Source organism: Scylla paramamosain, chromosome 4 (assembly GCF_035594125.1).
Source record: "Scylla paramamosain isolate STU-SP2022 chromosome 4, ASM3559412v1, whole genome shotgun sequence".
Taxonomy (NCBI): domain Eukaryota; kingdom Metazoa; phylum Arthropoda; class Malacostraca; order Decapoda; family Portunidae; genus Scylla; species Scylla paramamosain.
In genome coordinates this window covers 537,501-547,500 of record NC_087154.1, presented here as the reverse complement: position 1 = coordinate 547,500, position 10,000 = coordinate 537,501, and the positions used below count along the sequence as shown (strand labels likewise).

General features: G+C 40.0%; 1 protein-coding gene across 1 annotated transcript in view; it reads left to right on the top strand.

Annotated features, from left to right (window-relative positions):
• The window catches only part of LOC135097938 (uncharacterized), a 105,085-nt gene that overhangs the window by 68,706 nt on the left and 26,379 nt on the right, over window positions 1–10,000 (top strand). The window contains exon 2 of the mRNA XM_064000066.1: window positions 5,942–6,155. The gene's annotated coding sequence lies outside the window, so the exon portion shown is untranslated. The remainder of the gene's footprint in view (window positions 1–5,941; window positions 6,156–10,000) is intronic.

The window sequence follows — 10,000 nt, the reverse complement described above, 5'->3', positions numbered from 1 at the left end:
GTAATTTTTTTCAGCACTTGCCGAAATTTAACTACTAATGACGTTATTTTTTTTTTATTAGTGTCCTTAATCTTTCTTCACATTAATTTGAGACTGCCATCATTTGTCACACACACACACACACACACACACACACACACACACACACACACACACACACACACACACACACACTTATTGAGTGTTTGTATTCAAAAGAAACAAATATCAACAGTTTGGAGATTTTAAGTAGCTGTACATAGGTAGTGTACATACATAGTGACAATAAACAGTACGTAACACGTTTTGCTATAACGTGATTGTATGATATTGTGAAATATTTGTGCCCAGACAGAAACGTATTTGATTCTTTACGTTCTACATCACAATGAAAATAGATAGTAATAATATCAGCGTTATTACATCCTGGCACTTGCCCCCACGCCTCTGCTGCGCTCCTGCTGCAGGTCTGCAGAAGAATTTGCTTCCTACAACACTATCGCCTCTCTCTCATGCACATGCGACATCTGACGGAAGAAGGTCCGTTGTCACGAGGCCCGCGCGAAGCGATCTCCAGATGATCTCTGCCAAAGAACCATTCAGAATAGGGGAAATTCTTGCTTCTCGTGCTGCTCACGAGACAAGCCGAAGGAACAATTTGAGGAACCGTAGACTCCGTCACGATCTTGTTATTCACTAGTTGCAGCAGCTCTTTGTCTTGTGACCTAGACGATGTCGTTACGCTGCAGGAATGTAACCAATGTTGAACCTTTCACCAGACGAAGTGTATCCATACAGCTCCAGACATTCCACGTCACTGGGAGGCGTCAGAAAGGTCAAGTTTCCGTTAACGTCTGGCTTCATGGGGCACAAGATCTTCCATCCACGATAATGTTCAAGGTCCATTACATCAATTCTGATAGGAATAAGCGGTTCAGGGATTGAAGCAGCGTAGACCGTGTTGATCTTCGTCATGACTGTAAGCACAACAATGAGGGTGAACATCATCATGGCGGTCTTTCCTCCTCGACACTTGACTGTCTACTGTTTTATACGATCTGTTGGTGGCGAGTCTTTGCTTGTCACGTATTTCCTGCGAGAGGCAGCTAGTACGTCGTGCAGGTGCAGAGGTACACTGAGATTGCTGTGGGACTTGGTTTGAAGCACACTTTGGCACAGTCTGAGAGCACCTCGCTGTTCACGGTGATATATATACGCGTACACACGTATCAGGAATTCAAGAAAACATAATGAACGTGCATACGTTTTCCCTATTTCACACTTGCGTATCAAACTATACTGATGAGTCATGACTGTAAGTTCGAACCGTTCTTACATCACTGTTTTTTAGGGAAGTGAATTAAGCTCGTCGCCTCGTATTGTTACTCAGAACTGTTATCGCTACATGCATCTTATTCTGTCAATTATTTTGCTTTATGTTACGAAAACTTAATCTTCTCCCATCATTCTTAAACGTTTTCTCACATAATAACGTGCTGCGTCGTGTTAAAGATTACTGTCTGTATTAAAAACTCACTGATATCATTTACTTCTCTATCTTTAACACACTTGTATAGACTTCTCGCCTACCAGACTTTTCCCACGTGTCATGTGTGGTCATGTGACACCTGACCCTAAATTGAAATTAGGTGGCCATTTCGAAATTTCCAAAATGGATGTTAATTTATTTTCTTTAGTTCAGCGGGTAATATTAATTCCTTTTATATTGGCATACGGATGGCGTACATTGTCTTTTTTTCATATTTTATTCAATATTTGCCCTAATTTAATTATTTTGACATATTGTCTGAATGAACTAGCTTAAGCTTGAATTTGTTTACATCTTCGAGCCCATTTTTTTTTCTCTCTCTTTCTCTCTTTTTGTTTAGTACATGCCGTATATTTGATTATTTCTGGCATGGTTTGAATTAGATTTTTGTTCTTTCGTAACATTTTCTTTGCCCTCAGAGAAAGAGAGAGAGAGAGAGAGAGAGAGAGAGAGAGAGAGAGAGAGAGAGAGAGAGAGAGAGAGAGAGTGAGAGAGAGAGAGAGAGAGAGGTCTTGGTGCATTTTCAGGCACTATGATCTTATAAATATGTAATATGCTGTTGCCTCTGTATGGGGCGACTCTATGATCAAGAAACTATTTCATTTTGAAAGCCTTGGTTCAAACTTTATGATTTTAAACCCTGTGGTAAATATTTATTAACGCTGTGAAGCATCGCATGAGCCTTCCGTGCGGCGCGGGCTGACCAGATCGATACCACAGCGAAGGTTCACGGTTCAATATTTCATCATGTGTGCCATCCAGCAGACTCCGCCCGACCGTTGTGCTCAAGGCCGCTCCCTTCCACTTCCCTGTCTGTTGGCAACAATCCTTGGGTTACTGATATCGAAGTACCCACTTGTACTAATAAGTCTTACCTAGCTTTTTTGTTTCTTTTCTGGATGATGAATGCAGAGAGCATATTATTGCGGGTAAGCATTCTGGATCGTCATTATCAGTGAAAGCCAATGACATTAACTACAGAGAAATATTCCTCTCAGCTTTCGTCTCTCGTCTGTGTATGAGACTTTGTGTACATTTGAGATGATATAGCAAAGAACAGATGTGTTGCAGACATCTTTTAAAAGAAAAAGACTTTGCAAGCTTGAGTTAACAAATCCACCAAGGCAGCTCAGTGCCGCGGAATTTTGCAATTCTTACAGTTTTCGCCTTTGAGGGGATGCGAAAAATACAAACTTCTTTGTGTTTACAAATTATTCTTTTTGTATATAATATTTAAAACCACCAAAGCTCTTTAGAATTCTTCCTATCCACTTGAAAAACTGCTGTTTATAAACGGCTCGAATTTTCCGTGAGGCAGTCAGCGCCCAGCTTAAACAGCTGTTTATCCTTTTAGTTGGCCGATAATTGGGTACCTGGGAAAACCTAGGAAAACCTGTGGAAACCCGAGTTAAGGAATACCATCTACCACAGGTTCACAGGGCATGTGACAAAGATGAGCGCCGTGGCTACGCGGCTCCCTGGTGCAGCGGCTAGTGAGCTTGGGTACAAACTTGCGGGCCTTGGTTCGAATCCAGGCTAAGGCAGTCGGCATACAGTTAACGTAGCTGTCCATCCTTCCGGTTTGGCCAATAGATGGGTACCTGGGTACCTGGGAAAGGTATACTGTTGAAACCAGGATGTGACAAGCACCGAAGCCACGCGCGGCTTCAGTGCATGTCCCTCCCATTCCTGTGTGAAGGAGCCGCTTTCAGTATGCTCAGAAACACACCAAGAGGAAAATAAATATCATCTTACAGTCTTTTCATTAAAAACTGAACGTAATCAACACCATTAAATGGTAACCGAAACTGGAAGACGAACTTTTTTTATTGTAGTTATAGACGATGATCTTAAAACTGGCGTGCTATCCTCCGATAGCTGAAGGAGAGACGAATTGCTAGATTATTGGAAGCCATTTGTTTTAATGTCATCCACTGAAAACCTATACGAAATTGTTTCATGGTTTGGAGTGTGTTTCACTGGTATGTGGAACGAGGGTATTAAATGTTTTTTTTGTTTGTTTGTTTGTTTGTTTGTTTGTTTTTTTATAGGGTTTTAATATTTTTCCAGTGGTGTTTGTACTGTAGTGTTCTATAAGCCACACAGGGAAAACAAACACAGCTCACAGGCAGTCATTTATCAATACTAAAATTAACAAAGTATCATGTCGGCGGAACGATTAACCAAGGGCAGAGCGTAGTAGAGTTGTGTGGTGCGCTAACTGAAGCACGACCTGACCTGAGTCGGAGTCCTGCCTAACTCCTGCGAACGCGAAGGTAGCATAGCATGCTCAACAGGAGACCAGACAGGGTCGCATTGGCTCATGGTCTGTGTTTCTTTCTGGGCTTCCAAGGGAAATTCTGAGCCAATGGTAGCCGCACTAGCCAGGCTTCCTATGCAAGACACAAGAGAAAAGAATGGTGTTTCTCACGGAGCACGGAAGCGAGAGAGCGTCAGGCACAATACCTCAAGACAAACCTACAATCATCAAGATAGTATTTTGCCGGACGGCGGCACACACACACACACACACACACACGACGATCTACGGTCGTCGTGTGTGTGTGTGTGTGTGTGTGTGTGTGTGTGTGTGTGTACACCACAGTACTACACATGTCTTTTTTTTTTTTTTTTTAGACGAAATTTATACTGAAGTTGAGATGGTAAAGAGGAGCAAGTTGGGTGGATACAACTGGTAATGCATCATGAAGGAGTCAAAGCTCTTGGTTTCATCAGATGGAATCCTATCAATATTTTATTTTCTTTAACCAAACCAAGATTGCGCTTTTTTCGTATCTGCAGGTAGCTTTCCTCAATCTGCAGAATATTAATGAACTGTCAATTCTTTAACACGGCCTCTTGCCATGTTAAAGAATTGTTTTTGCACAAGTGAACATTATCGCAATAGGATCACGGTTTTTTTTTTTTTTTTTCGTGTACGTGCCATATGAAAAAATTATATTTTGACAGGCAGAATCCATCAGCTTCACTTCAGCTTTTTCAGTAGAAAGAAACTCTTTTTAACGGCAAACACCTTTTTGCAACAGGCTGTTTAACAGGAGATCCAGCTGTAGTCACCAGCTTCTGGACCTTCAGCTATATCTCCTTTATTGTCAGTCTTCTCCAAGGCAATCTGGAATACGGATTTCCAAGTGAATTCACACTTCTCATCAAGCTGTAAGAGATGGTGCATGTGTAGTAGTAAATTATTCAATGTCTAGGAATAAACGACACACGCAGAGTCTCTGAAAATTACCTAATGATTAAAGTAAAAATGTTGTTCAAAGCAGAGTGTATCATGATTACCACACACACACACACAGAGAGAGAGAGAGAGAGAGAGAGAGAGAGAGAGAGAGAGAGAGAGAGAGAGAGAGAGGATGGATTTTGGGGTTAGTCTGCGAAGCTAGATACAGTTCTTCTTTACTAACAGGTAAGTCTTTATGTACTGTATATCGAATGAGAAACCGGAAGTAAATAGTTATGAGTCTAAAACTGAGTTCTTTGGTCAGAATTACAAGAACAGTGATGGTGAAGTTAGTATCCTTCTTATGATTTCGTTTTCTTTCTCATTTTCAGTGAAATGTATTCTCACACATTTTCACTTATATATTCCCTTCTTTTATTATGAATGTTCAGTTATTATAAACGCGCCCGCATATGTGTGTGTGTGTGTGTGTGTGTGTGTGTGTGTGTGCGCGCGTGCGAGAGAGAGAGAGAGAGAGAGAGAGAGAGAGAGAGAGAGAAGTATGCACCGAGACAAAACATTACTTCACAGAAACGTATTCAGAAGGCGGTGCATGAGAAATAGAGGAAAGCCTCGCTATTTCAGTGCTGAACAGGCACACATGCTGATAATTTAAGAGAACATAATGGAAGCTCCAAGAAGACAGGAGACCTACACTTGGTAATCCTAACATCAAACGTTTATAAACATAAATATCACCTTATCATTCCCATCTATAAATTCATGTAATCGTCTTTCAAAACTCCTCTTACTGGCAGCCTGACTACTAAATCTGTTCCATTCATTCATCTACCACTCTATTTGAGATCCAATTTCTTCCTCTTTTTTTTATTCTTTTTATCTATATTATCTCCTTAGAGTCCCTTACTTCTAGTGGTATCCTAATTGCTATTTAGGAATGAGGAGTCTTATGCATATTTGTTTTAAGTGAGATTTTATCGTTTGAGTGTATAAGGTGTGTTCAGGTATATTTGCTGCTTATTTAGTCAAGTATTAGATTGTTGAGTTTTATGTTTTCATTTTTTTTCTTTTTTTTTTTTTCTTAGCTTGTAACGAGTTGAGTTCCCTCTGTGTTTCTCGCTGTAGAATGATCATCCTTTCCCGCTCCTCTGTCTTTCTTGAAGTGATCCCAGTTCAACTCAAATATACCCATCATCCTTTAACAGAAGCGCGCGACCTTCAGCTCGCTCCGAAGTAATGTGACAGAGTGCAGAGCAGCAGCCAGGGGGAGCGAGGCTGGCGAGGGAGGAAGGACAGGTAGTCTTGCTCCTGCGCGCTGACGGCTGGCCAACCTCCCCCTGACTCACTCGAGGGAGGGGACGCCAGGTGAGTGGAAGTAGCTCACACGCCGAGACAGGTGACGGAGAACTTCTGATCCAGGTTAGTCTATCGCTTACTTGTTAGTGCAGGTAATGCAGCTTAATGCAACCCAGTGTCAATAGCTTATTAGAAAAGTTTGGTGTTGTATTTTTTATACGGCAGACCTTTAGTGTTCAACACGTGAACATGAATTATGAAAATATTAGTCGACCATTTATTTACCTTTCTCGGCCCAATTACATGCCTTTCTGCCGGATGATTTCTCTGAGGTTAAGGCGGCATGAACGCGCGGCAGCCACACCCGAGCTCGGGTGACGAGGGCGGTGGGGTGGCAGAGCGGGATGGCGATATCAATGATGCATTAGCTGACGCCCTACACTGGAATGCTCACTCCGCCTCCAACTAACGCTCTCTCCCTGCCGCGTTGCCAAGGGTTGTACAGAGATGTCGCGTCCCACCAACCCGCGCCACAGCCATTGTCCTCGTTCTCTTCGCGAGTTCTTGGGAGGGAAAAAAAAAATTCCATGAACGTTGGGATTTTGTGAGTTCCTGATAAGAAAGAAATTTCCAGCCAACTTCATTCTATTAATGTCTTACAACTTTCTTCCATTCTCTTCTCCCTTCCTTACTTCCCTATCTTTAACTTTCATTACTACATCATCCGATCTGTCTTTCTCCGTCATTCTAACATTCCTCACATTTCAGGCGACATACCATCCTTCTGTTTGCTCCCAGCATCTGCTGACACAACATTGCTACTTCCGTCCACAGTTTCCATTGCAGTATTCTTTCATTCTTTCTTTTACTCAATGCTTGTCTACTTCTTCCTTTATTTTCTTTTAATTTTCTTTCTTTCTTGTTATATATCTGTTTTGTCCTTTATTTTTTTTTTCATTGTACTTTATTAATCTATGTATTTTTTTTTCCCTCCTCTTATACTCTAACATATTTTTAAACATTTTTATTTATTTTTTTTCATTATTATTATTATTATTTTTATTTTATTTATTTTTTTTTTTTTTTACTAATACAGGCAACTATCACAGAACTTTCTTTGTACATCTGTTATGCTTGATTGTACCTTTCGACCACCAATGAATCTCGATTACGTAGTCTGCATACCTCTGCATACAATAGAAAAGTAGAACCACATTACTTTCATTTTCTCTTTTATCTTATTTTCACACCTTACTTTTATCTCCGCTTTCCAAATGTAACGACTATCTTCTCTTCTCCCGTCGGAATGAATCAAAATGAAGGAGCATCAACTCAAATCTAAAGCATCACACTCTACCCAGTCTCTACCTTCCATTCTCTCCACCCCAACCGCACCGCCGCCCTCCATCACTCCCGTCCACAATCATTCCACATCCATAATCTTGCCCGGTATCGAGTTTCACTCAGATTACTCTCATCAGAATGAATCACAAATCAGACAACGAGGGCCCGCCAGTGGTGGACTCTCGGCCAACATTCATGAACCGAGACTTGATCGAAATGTTAAACGGAGTAGAGAATTTGGATATAACAAGCCATCGAATGTCATCATTACTCACCCAGTGGAAACTCAGGCTATGAAAAATGAATGAGTGTGTCACTGTACAACTGTGACGAGTACCTAAACGATCGAATTCAGCAAGCAGCGCAGTGAGCGTTAAATGCTGGCTGGCAGCGATTCGGTCTGAGCTGAATGATTCATGAAGTGTTAAACGAGTTTGTTGGCGCTAGTTATGAGCAAAACGTTTATTGAAAGGTTCGCGTAATTATGTTCCAGCATTACTCCCTAGCACCGAATGATATTCTGGGTTTCGTCATCCATGGCAAATCACGAAAACGTTTTAAAAAAATAGAACAATAACATTAATACCGACTTCCTGCTTGACGTAGCCTGCCTTTAGGCAGCAGATGTCAGCTGTACTGTGATTGACATATGACATAACAAAGTCATTAATAGGTAGGAAAGAATCTAGAGATGGTGCGAACTGAAGGTTTACTGGCAAAGAGAGGATCACTGTAAAAGTACTCGGAATGGTCCCCATTGTGCGTCTACAGCAGTAACACATCAGTGTGAAGCATGGAATAACTAAATCAAAGGTGACCTATATATAGATCGGAAAGGTCAAGGTTGAGAATAACTACCCAAAGAATCACAGGAGATCGTAAGAAGTAGTGAAAGACCTTAAATGGATGTGGTCTACAAATACAGAAAGAATAATGATCAAGCACTGACTGGGAGCAATTCAAGAGACAGACTTGTAGCCTGGGAGGCGAGGAGAAATGGAAAGGAAGACGTTTACCTGCATAAGAAACTTAGCAAAGGTTGGCACGTTGCCGCAATTCATGGAAGAGGTCGAGAATTCAAACATCTCAACAGTGGAATCGTAAGTGCTGATCACACACACACACACACACACACACACACACACACACACACACACACACACACACACACACACACACACTACACGGAAAAAAAAAACTACGAGAATTTAGTAAAATCAAGCAGAAAACCCACAGGGCGCATAACTTATGAACTTTCTATAATTTCTGGATAGAATAAGAAAAAACTGGTTTATTCAATGTCTCAAATAAGTAAATTCCTTCATCTACATAGCAGACACAACCTTCCAGACAACTACGCCATCTTCTTTAAATAAAAAAAAAAATTTTTAAATGGAAATCTCATCTCATTTTATTAAAACAGCTTTCATGAAGTTAGGTGTCCTGTGTCGACTTCGTTATTTTCTTCTTTTTTTTTCCTCTAAGATGTCAGATGCAAATTCTCTATAACGATCTTATACGTCTTTACGTAGATAACGGTTCCCATCTACGGGATGGGTTTGGGCATGCATCTTTATTAAACAAGTGGAATTAAAAGTTTTCTCCTCATCAATTTCCCTCTTTTAATAGTCTTTTCAAAACTCACATACCCTTCCGTGATGTTACATCTCTTGTTATCCCCTACCGTTGTTTTCATGGTTATTGTTATTCTCAACTCCCTAGCGACATGTGTCTTCCCCCCTCCAGAGGTCACGCTGCACAAGACTTTCTACTCATTCTGATCTTTATTCTGTCCAGCTTAATAATGCAGAGTTTACTTGTTATTCTCGCTCTTTCGTCCCTTTCACTGGTAAACTCTGAAGTCTTTGCCTGTGCTTCTTTTTCTCTCTTCCTACGACTTTCAGAAGAATTTAAAGATATTTCCGAAACTAGACGAGTCAACCTCTTTGAGATGTTTGGGAAGGGGCGGGGGAAAGAGACAAATGAACGTGTGATTTTTGTGTCCTTGGTCAGCTTTCTTCGAGGAGGAAGAAGACAAATCCTTGCCGTACTCTCGTTCATCGCCAAAAGAAAAATATATCAGTAAATATGTGACATCCCTGACCCTTCAAACCAGAAATTTTCCTAATTCTTCAACAGTTTCAAGGAATTTCTTGAAACTTTCAAGTGAAGTAATCACATTAACTTTGGAGTTTAAGCATTTCATGAGGTCACTAGTTGCACTAATCCATTGAAAGGAAGAGATATAATAACAAAAAGTTTCGTTTACTCGTATATATATATATATATATATATATATATATATATATATATATATATATATATATATATATATATATATATATATATATATATATATATATATATATATATATATACGAGTATATATATATATATATATATATATATATATATATATATATATATATATATATATATATATATATATATATATATATAAAGGAAAGGAAATTGTTTATTACTTGGGATATTGTTGCCAGTTATCGCAAACAAATCTGCTCCATTAGTACGATATGTACTATGTCTTGTTCTGTGATAGCTTCCTTTTTTTTTATTCTCTTTTACCTATTTACTCTGTCGTCTTCTTGTGCACACACACACAC